This window comes from Symphalangus syndactylus, chromosome 17 (assembly GCF_028878055.3).
Source record: "Symphalangus syndactylus isolate Jambi chromosome 17, NHGRI_mSymSyn1-v2.1_pri, whole genome shotgun sequence".
Taxonomy (NCBI): Eukaryota; Metazoa; Chordata; class Mammalia; order Primates; family Hylobatidae; genus Symphalangus; species Symphalangus syndactylus.
Window position 1 is genome coordinate 81,234,902 of NC_072439.2, and position 17,973 is coordinate 81,252,874.

Here is a 17,973-nt window from a genome sequence, read left to right on the forward strand (position 1 = left end):
GCCAGAAAGGAAGGACTCAGTCCAGGCAGGATTTATCACCTGCAGACTAAAGAGTCTTTGGGCCCCAAATAATTAGCAGCATTAACTAGGTAGTACACACTATGGACCTTGGGTAAGACGCTGAGATGTACTGGCTTCAGATGTGAGCTAACATATTCACAGCTATGGTGGCAACAAGGATAGACTCCTTCTGCTTGAGAAAAGAAGAGGGAAGAAGAAAGGGGAATTTGTCTTGAAGCTTAGGTAGCAACTTGGCCACACTGAGGAAAAGCACCAAACAGGCTCTCAGTGTCCCCAGTTCTAGCCCTTGGCTTTTGGGTGGCATTTCTGTACCTACTCTGGGCCAGAAGACAGCCCACTGTCCAGAACGGTGAGTCCCATGCCTGGCAGCATCCACCACAAGCTAACTGAAGAGCTCTTGGGCCTTAAGTGAATATCAGCTACACCCTGGAAGTACTTCCTGTGGGCCTGTGCTGGTGGTGGACATGGGGAGAAATTCCTCCACCTGGGGAAAGAGGAGGGAAGAATAGGAAGGACTTTGTCTTGTGGTTTCTGTACCAGCTCAGCTGCAGTAGAATAGAGCACCAGGTAGAGTTCTAAGATTTCTGGTTCTAGGCCCTGGCTCCTGGACAACATCTCTGGACCTGCCCAGGGACCAGGGGAACTTGCTGCCCTTAAGGGATGGACACAAGCCTGGCTGGCTTTGCCATCTGCTGATTGCAGAGACCTGGGGCCTTGAGCAAATAGGGTAGACAGGTAGTGGTTACAGCAGACCTTGGGTGAGGCCCGTGCTTGCCGGCTTCAGGTCTGACTCAGCACAGTCCCAGTGCTGGTGGCCACAAGTGTCCCTGCGTCACCCCTCCCCCAGCTCCAGGCAGGTCTGCACAGAGAGCAGCTCCACTTGTTTGGGAGAAAGTAAGGGAAGAGAACAAGTCTCTGCCTGGTAATCCAGAGAATTCTTGCAGGTCTTATCAAAGATCATGAAGGCAGTACCTCTACTCTTTAAGAACCACAGCATTAATCGGCTTGGAGCCCCAAATGCAGATACAACTGCAGTAATCAAAAACTTAGATCACAACACCCAAGTCTCTGTCTCTTTGAATACCTGGAATGCTTTCCCAAGAAGGAGGAATACAAACAAGCCCAGACTGCAAAGACTACAATAAATACCTAACTCTTCAATGCCCAGACACCAATGAACATCCACAAGCATTTGGACTATCCAGGAAAACATGACCTCACCAAACAAACTAAATAAGGCACCAGGGGCCAAGCTTGAAGAGACAGAGATATGTGAACTATCAGAGAGAGAATTCAAAATAGCTGTTTTGAGGAAACTCAAAGAAATTCCAGATAACGCATAGAAGGAATTCAGAATCCTCTCAGATAAATTTAACAAAGAGATTGAAATAATTAAAAAGAATCAAAGCCAGGCATGCTGGCTCACATCTGTAATCCCAGCACTTTGGGAGGCCAAGACAAGTGGATCTTGCCTGAGCTCAGGAGTTCAAGACCAGCCTGAGCAACATGGTGAAACCCCATCTTCACAAAAAATACAAAAATTAGCTGGGCATGGTGGTGCACTACAGTGACCCATAGTCCCAGCTACTTGGGAGGCTGAGGTGGGAGGATTGCTTGAGCCTAGGAGCTCAAGGCTGCAATGAGCCATGATCGTGCCATTGTACTCCAGAGTGAGACCCTGTCACAAAAAGAAGAAAGAACCAAGCAGAAGATCTGGGGTTGAAAAAATGCAATTGACATACTGAAGAATGCATCAGAGTCTCTTAGTAGTACAATCAATCAAGCAGAGAAAATAATTAGTGAGCTTGAAGATAGGCTATTTGAACATATATAGTCAGAGGAGACAAAGGAAAAAAGAATAAAAAGAATGAAGCATGCCTACAACGGCTAGAAAATAACCTCAAAAGGGCAACTCTAAGAGTTATTGGCCTTAAAGAGAAAATATAGAGAGAGATAGGGGTAGAAAGTTTATTCAAAGGGATAATAGCAGAGGATATCCCAAACCCAGAGAAAGATATCAGTATTTAAGTACAAGAAGGTTGTAGAACACCAAGAAGATTTAACACAAAGAAGACTACATCAAGGCATTTAATAATCAAATTCCCAAAGGTCAAGGATAAAGAAAGGATCCTTATTTTTTTTTTAAGAGTTCATGGTATTTTTTTTTTTTATTGTACTTTAAGTTTTAGGGTACATGTGCAAAATGTGCAGGTTTGTTACATATGTATCCATGTGCCATGTTGGTGTGCTGCACCCATTAACTCGTCATTTAGCATTAGGTGTATCTCCTAATGCTATCCCTCCCCCCTCCCCCCACCCCACAACAGTCCCCAGAGTGTGATGTTCCCCTTCCTGTGTCCATGCTGCTATAAAGACACATGCACACGTATGTTTATTGCAGCACTATTCACAATAGCAAAGACTTGGAACCAACCCAAATGTCCAACAACGATAGACTGGATTAAGAAAATGTGGCACATATACACCATGGAATACTATGCATCCATAAAAAAGGATGAGTTCATGTCCTTTGTAGGGACATGGATGAAGCTGGAAACCATCATTCTCAGCAAACTATCACAACGACAAAAAACCAAACACCGCATGTTCTCACTCATAGGTGGGAATTGAACAATGAGAACACATGGACACAGGAAGGGGAACATCACACACCTGTTGTGGGGTGGGGGGAGGGGGGAGGGATAGCATTAGGAAATATACCTAATGTTAAATGACGAGTTAACGCGTGCAGCACACCAACATGGCACATGTATACATATGTAACAAACCTGCACGTTGTGCACATGTACCCTAAAACTTAAAGTATTAAAAAAAAAAAACAGGCCGGGCGCGGTGGCTCATGCTTGTAATCCCAGCACTTTGAGAGGCCGAGGCGGGCAGATCACGAGGTCAGGAGATCGAGACCACGGTGAAACTCCGTCTCTACTAAAAATACAAAAAGTTAGCCCGGCCTGGTGGCAGGCACCTGCAGTCCCAGCTACTCGGAGAGGCAGAGGCAGGAGAATGGCGTGAACCCGGAAGGCGGAGCTTGCAGTGAGCTGAGATTGCGCCACTGCACTCCAGCCTGGGCGACAGAGCGAGACTCCGTCTCAAAAAAAAATAATAATAATAAAAAAATAAACAAACAAAAAAAGTTGAAATTACTTTAAAAAAAAAAAAAAAGAAAGGATCCTAAAAGCAGCAAGTGGAAAGAAACAAATAGCACACAATGGAGCTCCAATACGTCTGGCAGCTGACTTTTCAGTGGAAACCCTATAGGCCAGGAGAGAGTAACATGACATATTTAACATGCTGAAGGAAAAAAACTTTTACCCTAGAATAGTAGATCAGGTGAAAATAGCTTTCAGACATGAAAGAGAAATAAAGACTTTCTCAGACAAACAAAAGCTGAGGGATTTCATCAACACCAGACCTGTCCTATAAGAAATGATAAAGGGAGTTCTTCAATCTGAAAGAAAACGATGTTAATGAACAATAAGAAATCATCTGAAGATACAAAACTCATTGGTAATTGTAAGTACACAGAAAAACACAGAATATGATAACACTGTGATTGTGATGTGTAAACCACTCATATCTTAAGTAGAAAGACAAAAAGGTAAAACCACCAAAAATAACTGCAACAACTTTAAAAACATAGATAGTATAATAAAATATAAACAGAAACAACAAAAAGTTAAAAAGTGGGGAGATAAACTACAGAGTTTTTATTAATTTTATTTTTGCTCGTTAGTTAATTTGTTTATGGTATCAGTGTTAACTTATCATGAGTTTAAAGTAATGGGTTATAAGATACTACTTACAAGCCTCATGGTAGCCTCAAAACATACAATGAACACATAAAAATAAAAAGCAAAAAGAATTAAAATATGTCATCAAAGAAAATCACTTTCACTAAAAGGAAAACAGGAAGGAAGAAAAGAAGGAAGAGTAGCTACAAAACAACCAGAAAACAAATACCAAAATTATAGGAGTAAGTCCTTACTTATCAATAATGACTGAATGTAAATGGAATAAGCTCTCCAATCAAAAGACATAGAGTGACTGAATGTATTTTTCTAAAAAAAGCAAGACGCCATGATCTGTTTACAAGAAACACACTTCACCTATAAAGATGCACATAGACTGTAAATAAAAGGATGGAAAAAAATATTCCATGCAAATGGAAACCAAAAGAAGAACGAGAATCACTGTATCAGACAAAATAGATTTCAAGACAAAAACTATAAAAAGAGACAAAGAAGGTCATCATATAATTATAAAGGAGTTAATTAAGCAAGAGGATATAACAGATGTAAATATGTATGCACCCAACAGTGGAGCACCCAGATTATGTAAAGCAAATATTATTAGAGCAAAAGAGAGAGATAGACCCCAACAGAATAATAGCTGGAGACTTCAGCACCCCTCTTGCATCATTGCACAGAACATCCAGACAGAAAATCAACAAAGAAACATTGGACAAGAGAAAGAAATGAAAGGCATCCAAATGGGAATGAAAGAAGTCAAATTATCCTTGTTTACAGATGATATAATCTTATATTTGGAAAAATCTAAAGACGCCACCAAAAAACTATGTGAACTGATAAACAAATTCAGTAAAGTTTCAGGATGCAAAATCAACATATAAAAATCATAGCATTTCTATATGCCAACAGCAAATGATCTGAAAAAGAAATTAAAAAGTAATCCCATCTATAATAGCTACAAATAAAATTAAATACCTAGGAGTTAACCAAAATGAAGGATTTCTACCACGAAAACTATAAAACATTTATGCAAGAAATTGAAGAGGACACAAGATATAGAAAGATATTCCATGTTCATGAATTGGAAGAATCAATATTGCTAAAATTCCATTCTACCAAAAGCAATCTACAGATTCAATGCAATCCCTATCAAAATACAAACAATATTCTTCACAGACATAGAAAAGACAATCCTGGCCGGGTGTGGTGGCTCATGCCTGTAATCCCAGCACTTTGGGAGGCTGAGGCGGGCAGATCACCTGAGGTTGGGAGTTCGAGACCAGCCTGACCAACATGGAAAAACCCCATCTCTACTAAAAATACAAAATTAGCCAGGCATGGTGGTCCATGTCTGTAATCCCTGCTACTCGGGAGGCTGAGGCAGGAGAATTGCTTGAACCCAGGAGGCAGAGGTTGTGATGAGCCAAGATCACGCCATTGCACTCCAGCCTGGGCAATAAGAGCAAAACTCCATCTCAAAAAAAAAAAGAGAGAGAGAGAAAAGAAAAAAAGAAAAGACAATCTTAAAATTTATGTGAAACCACAAAAGACCAAGAAGAGCCAAATCTATCCTGAGCAAAAAGAATAAAACTAGAGAAGTCACATTACCTGGCTTCAAATTATACCTCAGAGCTATAGTAACCCAAACAACATGGCGCTGCCATAATATAGACACACAGATCAATGGAACAGAATAAAGAATCCAGAAATAAATCCATGGTGAACTCATTTTCAACTAAAGTGCCAAGAACATATATTGAGGAAAAGACAGTTTCTTCAATAAATGGTGCTGGAAAAACTGGATATCCATATATAGAAGAATGAAACTAGACCCGTATCTCTCACCATATACAAAAATCAAATCCAAATAAGGCAGGGACACAGATGGAGCCATGGGTAGGCTGTGTGGGGAGGGCCAGGCCAGGCAAGACCCCAGGCAGGGTCCTCTAGTGTGCTAGTAAGCATGAGGAGATGGCAGGGCATGATAGCTGATGCCTGTAATCCTAGCACTTTGGGAAGCCAAGGAAGGAGGATTGCTTGAGCCCAGGAGTGTGAGACCAACCTGGGCAATATATAGAGACCCTGTATCTACAACAACAACAATAACAAATTAGCAGGGCGTGGTGGTGGTGGTGCATGCCTGTAGTTCCTTCCAGCTACTGAGATGGGAGGATGGATTGAACCCCGGAGTTCAAGGCTGCAGTGAGCTGTAATAGCATTCGAGGCCCCAGTGCTGCAGTGAGCTGTGATCATGCCACTGCACTCCAGTCTGGGTGACAGAGCGAGACCCTGTCTCGATTTTAAAAAATAAATAAATAAAGAAGAAGAACGTGAAACAAATAAGGAGATAAAAGAATTCAACTCAGAGCCTGAGAAGTTCAGCTCAGTTCCAGGCAGCTGGAGCACACCAGAGTAAGGGGACCAAGTCCCAGGTAGCAGCTACCCTCCACTCTACTTTGGTTTTGAGCAGTTTTCCTGACATAGATGGAAAAAGAACAAGCAGGCCAATCCACATACTAGAGAAGTCAGAAGAAGATTAGGTTTTCTGGAAAGAAAAACAAAAACAAAAACAAAAACAGTTTTTATGAGTTCTGGGGTTGACTATTTTAACAAAAGTCAGCAAAGTGAGCCATTCCTTTTTTTTTTTTTTTTTTTTTTTTTAGAAGTTGGATTACTTGATATGTACTGGAGATTGAGGCCTGCAGCTGCAGTTGCCTGCTATTTCAGGCATACAATTCATCTTGTAAACAGATGACATAAATCTACAGTGTCTATAAATACATTTACAGTACTGTAAATGTATTTTCTCTTGATTTTCTCAATTACATTTTCTTTTCTCTAGCTTTATTGTAAGAATACAGTACAAGCATACAAAATATGTGTTAATCAACTATTTACATTATCCATAAGTGGTCATCAGAAAGCTATTAGTAGTTAACTTAGGCTAACCCTAACCCCTGCGTTGTTCAAGGGTCAACTGTAGTTCTTACAGCTATTAAAAGCATCAGAGTTGTTCCCATTGTGCCAATTGGGCTGTAGTAAGAAACACAGAGTAGCAATGCTCCTGGAAGTTTTTGGTGTCTGTCTCCAGGAACATATGAACAAAGAGATTCTGAAGGATTCCACACGATATCCCTTCTGAAAGGTTCTTGAGTAACACTTGAGAGTAACATTTGTGAGTGTGTTGGTTTTCCCCAAGAAGGCTTATTTTTAGAAATTTTACCTAAACTTGCTCTATTTTACATTATTATCACTAAGATCATAGTCACAACTTTTATCTAATTTTTTTTTTTTTTTGAGACAGAGTCTTGCTCTGTCACCCAGGCTGGAGTGCAATGGTGTGATCTTGGCTCACTGCAACCTCCGCCTCCCAGGTTCAAGCGATTTTCCTACCTCAGCCTCCCAAGTAGCTGGGATTACAGGCGTCCGCTACCACGCAAGGCTAATTTTTGTATTTTTAGTAGACACGGGGTTTCAACATGTTGGTCAAGCTGCTCTGGAACTCCTAACCTCAGGTGATCACCCGCCCACCTGGGCCTCCCGAAGTGCTGAGATTACTGGCGTGAGCCACTGCGCCCAGCCTAATTTTTTTTTTTATTGAGTTGGAGTCTCACTCTGTCGCCCAGGCTGGAGTGCAGTGGCGGGATCTCCGCTCACTGCAAGCTCCGCCTCCCAGGTTCATGCCATTCTCCTGCCTCAGCCTCCCTAGTAGCTGGGACTACAGGTGCCCGCCACCACGCCTGGCTAATTTTTTTTTTTATATTTTTAGTAGAGACGGGGTTTCACTGTGTAAGCCAGGATGGTCTCCATCTCCTGACCTCATGATCTGCCTGCCTCGGCCTCCCAAAATGGTGGGATTACAGGCGTGAGCCACCGCGCCCGGCCCAGCCTAATATTTTTTTTTTTTCTTTTTTTTTTTTTTTGAGACGGAGTCTCGCTCTGTCGCCCAGGCTGGAGTGCAGTGGCGCAATCTCGGCTCACTGCAAGCTCCGCCTCCCGGGTTCACGCCATTCTCCTGCCTCAGCCTCTCCAAGTAGCTGGGACTACAGGCGCCCGCCACTACGCCCGGCTAATTTTTTTGTATTTTTAGTAGAGACGGGGTTTCACCGTAGTCTCGATCTCCTGACCTCGTGATCTGCCCGCCTCGGCCTCCCAAAGTGCTGGGATTACAAGCGTGAGCCACCGCGCCCGGCCCAGCCTAATATTTTTTAAACTGTGGTTTATTGCAAGCTGCTGACCCTGAGCATACAACAGGAATAAAGCAAAGAAAACTAGGAAAATATGTAAACTTTGACAAGCATAAAGTGCAGATGAGCATTGAAAAGAAAGAGACAAAAGTGATTGTATATAACTAGTAATGTATACATTTTAAAATGTTTCATGTTATATCATAAATTTGTTTTAAGATGATTGCTTTTTAAAAAACATTTAGGCCAGGCATGGTGGCTCACGCCTGTAATCTCAGCACTTTGGTAGGTCGAGGTGGGCAGATCACCTGAGGTCAGGAGTTCAAGACCAGCCTGGCCAACATGGTGAAACCCTGTCTCTACTAAAAATACAAAAATAAGCCGGGCATGGTGGCAAGCACCGGTAGTCCCAGCTACTCAGCAGGCTGAGGCAGGAGAACTGCTTGAACCTGGGAGGTGGAGGTTGCAGTGAGCCAGGATCGTACCACTGCACTCCAGCCTGGGTGACAGAGTGAGACTCTGTCCCAAAAAAAAAAGAAAAATTTAAACTTTTATACTAAGAAAAGCTTTTTACAATCCCAAGTTGAGGTTTTAGTCCCCAGGTTAACATTTTGGTGCATATTACATCAGGCTTTTTTCCTTTGCTTATATTATCTGCTTATCTATATAAAGATATAGATATAATTTTACATATAGACATATATAACCATATTTTAATATATAATTACATGTAGTTACACACATAATATATAATTATACACAGTTTTATTTATATAACTTTTTATGTATAACTTTTAATAACAACATACTCTATAAATACACAATCTGGTTTTTAGGCTTTTTTTTTTGAGATGGAGTCTTGTTCTGTCACCCAGACTGGAGTGCAGCAGTGTGATCTCAGCTCACTGCAACCTCCACCTCCCGGATTGAAGCGATTCTCCTGCCTCAGCCTCCCAAGTAGCTGGGACTACAGGCGCACGCCATGACGCCAGCTAATTTTTTGTATTTTAGTAGAGACAGGGTTTCACCTTGCTGCCCAGGCTGGTCACGAATTCCTGAGCTCAGGCAATCTGCCCGCCTCAGCCTCCCAAAGTGCTGGGATTACAGGCGTGAGCCAAGTTGCCCAGCCTAATACTGCATTTTTACATTTGTTTTATTTCTCTTGACTGTGAACAGGGCCCATGTAAGATCTGTGTTTGTGTGTATAATAAGTTCTTATAAATTTTAACTTTTTATAATAGATTTGTGTATTATGTTAGTGAATGATAAAATAGGCTGGTATCTGCATATATCTTATGCATTGATGACATGCCTTTTTCTTAACTTTTTGGATATGTCTAGGCTATGCAGTTCATTTGTCAGTCTTTTGAAACTGTCACAGATCTCCAAAAAATTTTCCAATATATTTATTGAAAAAAATTCGTGGCCAGTGTGGTGGCTCACACCTGTAATCCCAGCACATTGGAAGGCGGAGGCAGGTGGATCGCTTGAGGCTAGGAGTTCAAGACCAGCCTGGTCAACATAGCAAAAACCCGTCCCTACTAAAAATAAAAAAAAAAATAGCCGCATGTGAGGGCACATGCCTGTAAGCCCAGCTATTTGGGAGGCTGAGGTAGGAGAATCACTTGAACTCGGGAGGCAGAGGCTTTAGTGAGTGGAGACCGCACCACTGCACTCCAGCCTGGACAACAGAGTGAGACCCTGTCAAAAAAAAAAAAATCACGTATTTTGAACCTGCACAGTTCAAATCCATGTTGTTCAAGGGTCAAGTATATATGGAATGATCACAGGTTCTACTTGTAAATTATTCTTCTTGCTTTTGTCATCCAGTCTAGAGTCCCCATGTGCTTCTGGCTCTGGTGTACCACAGATAGTACAAACAGAGGCTTTTAAATCCCTGTGGGAGTTTATCAAAGTCTGACAGTTGACAACCAAGGTGAGTGATCCTAGAGTATCATAATGTGATTCTCTAGGTTATATGAGGTAAGAGGAGGAGTGGCAAGGAGACTGTGCACTCAACAATGCTAACCTCATAATATCAAGTAGGCATGATAGGCTGATTATGGCCTAATTTAATGCTCAAATTCTTCAATAATTTAGTTTTTCCTTCTGGATTATAACCATTTGGGGAGCAGGTTTTATTAGAAATTAACAAACACAATAGTAAGCTTAAATATAGGCTTTCTTCCAGTCAGTTTAGGTAGAGCTGGCAACCAGCAGTTATTTGAATAATTTTGCAAAGACCGATGATTTTCGTAACTAATAATTAATCCTTTCTCATTTGTATAGTGGTTAGTAAGAGGGGGAAAATAAAAATAATAATCTCCCTGCTTCTCATAGATTTTTCTTAAAAAAAAAAAAAAAAAGAAAACACTTTCCCACCTCCCTCCACCTCCCTCTGCAAAAAAAAAAAAAAGGGGGCCCGGCATGGTGACTCATGCTGTAATCCCAGCACTTTGGGAGGCCGAGGAGGGCAGATCATAAGATCAGGAGATTGAGACCATCCTGGCTAACATGGTGAAACCTCGTCTCTACTACAAATACAAAAAATTAGCTAGGCATGGTGGCGGGCACCTGTAGTCCCAGCTACTCGGGACGCTGAGACAGGAGAATGGCATGAACCTGGGAGGCGGAGCTTGCAGCGAGCGGTGATCATGCCACTGCGCTCCAGCCTGGGCGACAGAGCAAGAAAAAAAAAAAAAAAAAAGAACAAAAGAAATGCCTTTTTCCTTCATTCCAACAAAACAAAACAAACTCTATAACCAATCTCTGGTTAGAAATGTAGCGCATACTACATATTAGGTGTGGTAAATGCCTTTTCTTTTGTTTACTATTGTTTTAATTATGTGTCAGGGTGGAGAGAAACAACTTTAAATGGAAGAAGGAATTGTGTAGTCACCACCCACATCTTCTCAAGAATTGGTGGAGGCCTCAGCCTAAGTGAATATTTGGGATCCATTCTCCAAGTAGCAACAGGAATGTGCTAGCAGCCACTTTCACATTAATGGGAGAACTGTTATAGCCCTTGAGTGAAAGCATGGCTTATTTCACCTAGTATCCCTGGTGCAGGGCTTAGAGCAGGAGTTCAAAAAGTTAGCAGATCAGAAGTTTTGCTTGTAAAGTATTCTGCTTCTTTTTTCATCCAGTCTTAGAGCCCCCAAAATGCACTCTTGGATCTGGTGCACTGTTGTTGGTACAAACAGTAAATCACAGGCTCTACCTAAACAGCTAATGAATGAACAAAACATCTTATATAAAAGCTCCATCTTAACAGAAGTTTAAAAAAGTTCTGTGTTGGTGAGGGCTGGAGGAAAAAGTGTACTCCCAAACATATTATTGGGGAAATGTAAATTGTTTAAGTCCTGTGTAATTTGGCAATGACCATTACAATTAAAAATGTATATACCCTGTGACCCAGCAAAGTCTCTTCTCCTAATTCATCCTTCACAAAAACTCTCATATATGCACAAAGAAAAGAATAGTCATTACAGCATTCTTTGTAATAGTAAAAGACTAGAAACAACTTAAATGTCTCTTCAATAGAGAACTGGTGAAATAAATTATGGCATATACATGTAATAGAATTCTGTGCTGATGTTAAAAGGAATAAGAATTATACAGGTTGACATGGACTGACCTCCAAGATAATACTGTTAAGTAAACAAAGTCAAGTACAAAATCACGTGTTCAGTATGTTACAGCTTATGTAAATAACAATAATGGGGAGAAGGAATATAAATATATGTTTCTATTAGAAAAGACTATCTCTGGAAGGTTACATAAGAAACTGGTAACAGTAGTTCAGTTTGGGGAGAGGAACTGAGGAATTGGGAGGATTGAAAGAGGAGAAAGGGAGCTTTGTTTTTCACTGTTGTGTCATTTCAGTTTCTAGCCCTATGTAAACCATTTAAAATTATTAAAATAAAAATGTCCAAAGTAAATATTTTAAAATTGATTTCCAAAAAGAATAATACTTTTTTTCTTTTTTTCTGAGGCAGCGTTTCTCTCTATCCCAGGCTGGAGTGCAGTGATACAATCATGGCTCACTGCACCCTGGACCTCCCAGGTTCAAGTGATCCTCACACCTCAGCCTCTTGAATAGCTGGGACTACATGCATACACCACCAGCCTGGCTATCTTTTTTTTATTACTTTTTGTAGAGACAGGGGTCTCACTGTGCTGCCCAGGCTGGCCTTGAACTCCTGGGCTCAAGCAGTTCTCCCACCAGGGCCTTCCAAAGTACTGGGATTACAGGTGTGAGTCACTGTGCCCAACCGAGAATACTTCTTTTTTTTTTTTTTTTTTTTTGAGATGGAGTCTCGCTCTCTCGCCCAGGCTGGAATGCAGTGGCGTGATCTTGGCTCGCTGCAAGCTCTGCCTCCTGGGTTTACACCATTCTCCTGCCTCAGCCTCCCGAGTAGCTGGGACTACAGGCGCCTGCCACCACGCCCAGCTAATTTTTTATATTTTTAGTAGAGACGGGGTTTCACTGTGTTAGCCAGGATGGTCTCGATCTCCTGACCTCGTGATCCACCCACCTGGGCCTCCCAAACTGCTGGGATTACAGGCATGAGCCACCGCGCCCAGCCGGAGAATGCTTCTTAAAGATCCCTAGTGTATTGTGAGTTACATTTGGATCAGAAAAAATAGAGAAGGGGGAATTTATCTACATAATCAGTTGTATAAGCATAGAACCACCCTGAAGAGGAGACAGCTAGGGATACAGGTAAAAGGGAAGACTTAGTTCTCTGTATCTTTTTGTACCTTTAGATTTACATACATATCTGTGTATATACATATATAATACATACAGATTATATTATTATATATTATATATAATTGAAATTAGTTTTTAAAGTTTACTAGAAGCATGGAAGTGGAAAGAGAAAGATATCTTGAAGTAGAAACAGCATACTCAGTAGGTTCAGACAACTTTAGTTTCAAATCCTGACTCTCAATAGCTTTGTGATGTTGGGCAAGCTGGTAAATCTCTGGGCCTCTTCTGCCAAAACCCTCAGAAGGATAAGTTGATTAAATGGAAAATATTATATATAAAGCATCTTTCCTATGATAGCACATAAAGTTCAATAATTTGTAGTCATTATTATCATATGGCTGATGAAATCCTTTCTATTCCAAAACAGTTTCAAGTGTTCCAAAGAAGCCATCCATAGCAAGAACCTTGGACTCAGGAGAGTATTGCTCCTGGAGCTGTGTAACAGCCTTACAACATGGTGTTGCTACTGACCTAGATTAATGAGAAGCGCTGATTTGCCCAGAAGTGGCCCCAAGTGACACAGTGTCACTTTACAGCACCAATTGATTAAATGTTGGCATTGCTTACTCACATGGTGATTTTCCCCAAAAGCTATATCGAATGAACAAAGAAGAGGTTTTTTTTTTAAAGATAATTAAATAACAATATAGACTCGTACAACTCACCGAGCATTTAGCACTTCATCTTTTTTTCTTTCCTTTCTCGTCTCCTCAGGGCCATTGTTATAATCCCAGCACTTTGGGAGGCTGAGGCGGGTGGATCACAAGGTCAGGAGATCGAGACCATCCTGGCTAACACGGTGAAACCCCGTCTCTACTAAAAAAATAGAAAAAAATAGCCAGGCGTGGTGGCGGGCACCTGTAGTCCCAGCTACTCTGGAGGCTGAGGCAGGAGAATGGCGTGAACCCGGGAGGCGGAGCTTGCAGTGAGCCGAGATCGCGCCACTGCACTCCAGCCTGGGTGACAGAGCGAGACTCCGTCTCAAAAAAAAAAAAAAAAAAATACTATAGCAAATTTATTAGTGTGTTATAAAGTTACCAGCTGTGACCAAACATACTTTTATTTGCTTCTTTGTAGATCTAGGTTGCATCATTGAAATGGATAGATCTCTTACTATTCTGATGGCAAACATATATGAATCTTACCAATCATATTTCTATTGTTGAAAAACCTTATATATGATACCAGGTATTTATCTTTTATCTCAGTAGTGCTTGAATGAGTGTTATACTTTTGGAACTTCAGTACACAAAGGATGGTGCTTACAATGACTCCTCATACACATATCCACACAAAAATGTCTATTTTGAAAATTGCTTTTTACTTTTGCCAACTTTATATATTTTGCAGCATGAAACAAAATAATTCTTAAATGTACAAATTTTTGTGTCATTTCTTCCTGACCGACGGATGATAATTTTCTGAATTTGTTTCCTAGCTTGCATAAATAGCAGTTGCATTTTTTTTTCAATGCTGAACTTAATAAAAGCAGAGACAGAGGATAAGATATGTAACATTTTGTAATGACTGCTGAAATTCCATAACCTGAGTGCTGACAGGGCTGGTGAAGAAAGTAGAGCGGATCTAGCATCACAAGTCCTGGTGCGTCGTTACAAGAATGGAGGACCAGCGACCCAATGTGGCAAAGCCAATTGTTGCACCCGGGGCCACAGGGGAAATTCTTGATGCTTGGATATTACAAAGGATTTTTGAAAGGCTCTTTATTTTTGTAAACTGGATTCGGAATCAACCACTGAGCACCTACTCTGGGCTAGATAAATTTATATACCTGTTACTTCAACATCTTTTGTTTTTAGGTTGACATACCTGATATATTGGTTCAGGAGGAAAATTGCAAGCATTGATAGTTTTGATATGCTGTGCCTTTGAGAACTGAAATAACAGACAATAACCTTGAGTTGTTGTTGCTGTTTAATCTGACTAGTTATTGACAACATTAATATAGGCTGAGCCAAGACTTTAGAGAAAACATGTTAGACAACAGGGGAGAAATATCACTACTCAAAAAACCCCAACCATCATATATTTTATATTTCATAAAGCAGATTTTCCTGGGTTAGTACTTTTGTTTTAATGTACTTTCAACTAGTTTTCCTAAGAATTGAAGATTGGGAGGCCGAGGCAGGCGGATCTCTTGAGGCCAGGAGTTCAAGACCAGCCTGGCCGACTTGGTGAAACTCCTTCTCTACTAAAAATACAAAAATTAGCTGGGCATGGTGGTACATGCCTATAATCCCAGCTACTGGGGAGGCTGAGGCAGGAGAATCACTTGAACCTGTGAGATGGAGGTTGCAGTAAGCTGAGACCACGCCACTGCACTCCAGCCTGGGCTATAGAGCGAGACTCTGTTTCACAAAAAAAAAAAAAAAAAAAAAAAGAATAGAAGAAAACAAACTGCCATACTGTTAAGTCAAAGGAAATAACGTCATTAATATGGAGGATGCCCATCCCCCGACATAGTTCTTTTAGAAGGCTGATAGGTTTTCTTTCTGAACAATCCCATCCTCCAGCAATTCAATATTGCAGGGCCAATAGTCTTAGTGTCCTATTACATTTTTTATTGATTAAAATTTATCAAAGGATTCACAAGTGTGCGCTTTTATCTGTGTCAATATGTGATTTGTCCTGAAACATCAGATGTACTGTGAAGTTTATTTCCTTTGAAATTCATTTCAATGGCTTATTATTAAATGAAGCCGTGGTTCCAATGGGACATCAACAGACCAAGCCAACCTGAAATTACGAATGAACAAACAAATGATCTGTTTTCTAGTATTTTTCCAAATTATCAAATGGAGCGAAACCTGACTTTAAGCAAAATCATCTAAGTGTGACTTTCATCTTCTTTGTGCTGTCAGATTTACGATTCTCCTGCACAGTTTGGTTACTCCGCACACAGTGCAGGACAGTCTTAAATCTGGGGAGGAGACAGTCCCATCTCAGGCTTTCCAGAGGCTAGGGGGTGTGGTCCTCATCATCAAGCCTCTCGAACTGTTTTGTTTTAAGATAAACGCTGAACAAGTGGAACAAATATTTTACTCTCTTTTAGCCTAGATAGGTATTTTACTTCTAGGATATATTATCTTCAAACATGAGAGATGTTGGAGATAGTACTGAAGAGAGATATCAATGTTCAGCGATATCAAAATCTAGTTAATTTGCTGTATATAAATTACTTGGCATTTAAATGCTACATTGATTTAAATGGATAACGGTGTATTATAAACTCACAAATAGCGTCTCTTCAATATTTAATTATTACAAAATATCTCAATATTTTATACTCTTCAGCTACTAGTCAAACACATCATAAAAACATAGATTGGGCTGGGCGCGGTGGCTCACGCTTGTAATCCCAGCACTTTGGGAGGCCGAGGCGGGCGGATCACGAGGTCAGGAGATCGAGACCACTGTGAAACCCCGTCTCTACTAAAAATACAAAAAAATTAGCCGGGCGTGGTGGCAGGTGCCTGTAGTCCCAGCTACTTGGAGAGGCTGAGGCAGGAGAATGGCGTGAACCCGGGAGGCGGAGCTTGCAGTGAGCCGAGATTGCGCCACTGCACTCCAGCCTGGGCGACAGAGCGAGACCCCATCTAAAAAAAAAAAAAAAAAAAACATAGATTGGAAGAAGAAATATTTTGGGGATTTGATATGCATCTACAGTGACAGCTATAATAACGGGGACAACAGTTAACATAGGGTACTTATGCACGCTATGCTGGTTATATTACACGTGTTAGCTCAGGTCTGCAAACTCTTCTTGTAAAGGGTTCAGTAATAAATGTATTCTCCAGCTTAGTGGGACACATAGTCTCTGTCCCCCAATTACTCAGCTCTACCCTTACAGAGCAAAATAGTCATAAATGAATAAGCGTGGGCTGTGTCCTAATAAAACTTAGTTTAAGGTCACTGAAGTGTGAATTTCGCATAGTTTTCACATCTCTCTCCTTTCTTTTTCTTTTCTTTTTTTTTTCAGGGACTTGCTTTGTCCCCCAGGCTGGAGTGCAGCGGGGAGATCACGGCTCGCTGAAGCTTTGAACTCCCGGGCTCAAGCAATCCTCTCGCCCTAGTCTCCAGGGTAGCTAGGGGGCATGCACTACCATATCCAGATAATTTTAAAATTTTTTGTAAAGACGGGGGTCTCCCTGTGTTGCCCAGGCTGGTCTTGAACTCCTGGCCTCAAGCGATCCTCCCGCTTGGACCTCGCAAAGTGCTGGGATTACAGGTGTGAGCCACCATGCCCAACCTGTCACATATTATTCTTTAAAATATTTTTAAAAATAATTTAAAAACAGAAATAATCATTCTTAGCTCAAGGCCAAAAAAAAAAAAAAAAAAAAAAAGGCAGTTTTCCCACCTGCTTCCCCTTTTCCCCACCTCCCCTCCCCGCCCCACACACAAGACTGGATTTGGCCCTAGTTCCATAGTGTGCTGACATCTGCATTATCTCACTGGGTTAATAGGGCTTTTCTAAAGGATCAGATATACTGTGATTATATTGTCAAGTGAATGGGAAAGAGTTTTCCCACTAGCCTTGTTTCCCCCCCAGCCTTGTTTCCCCCCCTCTGCCACTGAGACTGATGGGGTTTTAGTCAATCGTTTCTAAAGTTAAAAGTAGGCACTGCATGTCTAGACTCTAGACAAGGATCAATTACAAGGAGAGGCAGCAATCTTAAGGGTTTGAGCGCTGGAGTGTCCTGATCAGGTTTGGGCGTTTTCACAGATGAAGCTCCCTTGATCAAGAGTGGCAAAGGGACAGAGCAACAAGTTGTTGCAGTAATCTGGGGATAAAGGAAGGTGATCTGGACTAGGCTGGTAGAAATAGGGGACGGAGACAGGCTGTTTTTAGGATGCATATTTAGCATTGGGTGCTTGCTTGAATGAAGATTGATTAGCTGTTTTAAATACCTCTCACAGGATAAAAGAAACTGATTTTTTTTTTTTTTTTTTTTTTTTTTGAGACACAGTCTTGCTCTGTCGCCCAAGCTGGAGTGCAGTGGCGCAATCTCGGCTCACTGCAACGCCTCCCGGGTTCAAGCGATTCTCCTGCCTCAGCCTCTTGAGTAGCTGGGACTTCAGGTGCGCGCCACCACTCCCGGCTAATTTTCTCATTTTTAGTAGAGACAGGGTTTCACTATGTTGGCCAGGCTGGTCTCGAACTCCTGACCTCGTGATCTGCCCGCCTTAGCCTACCAAA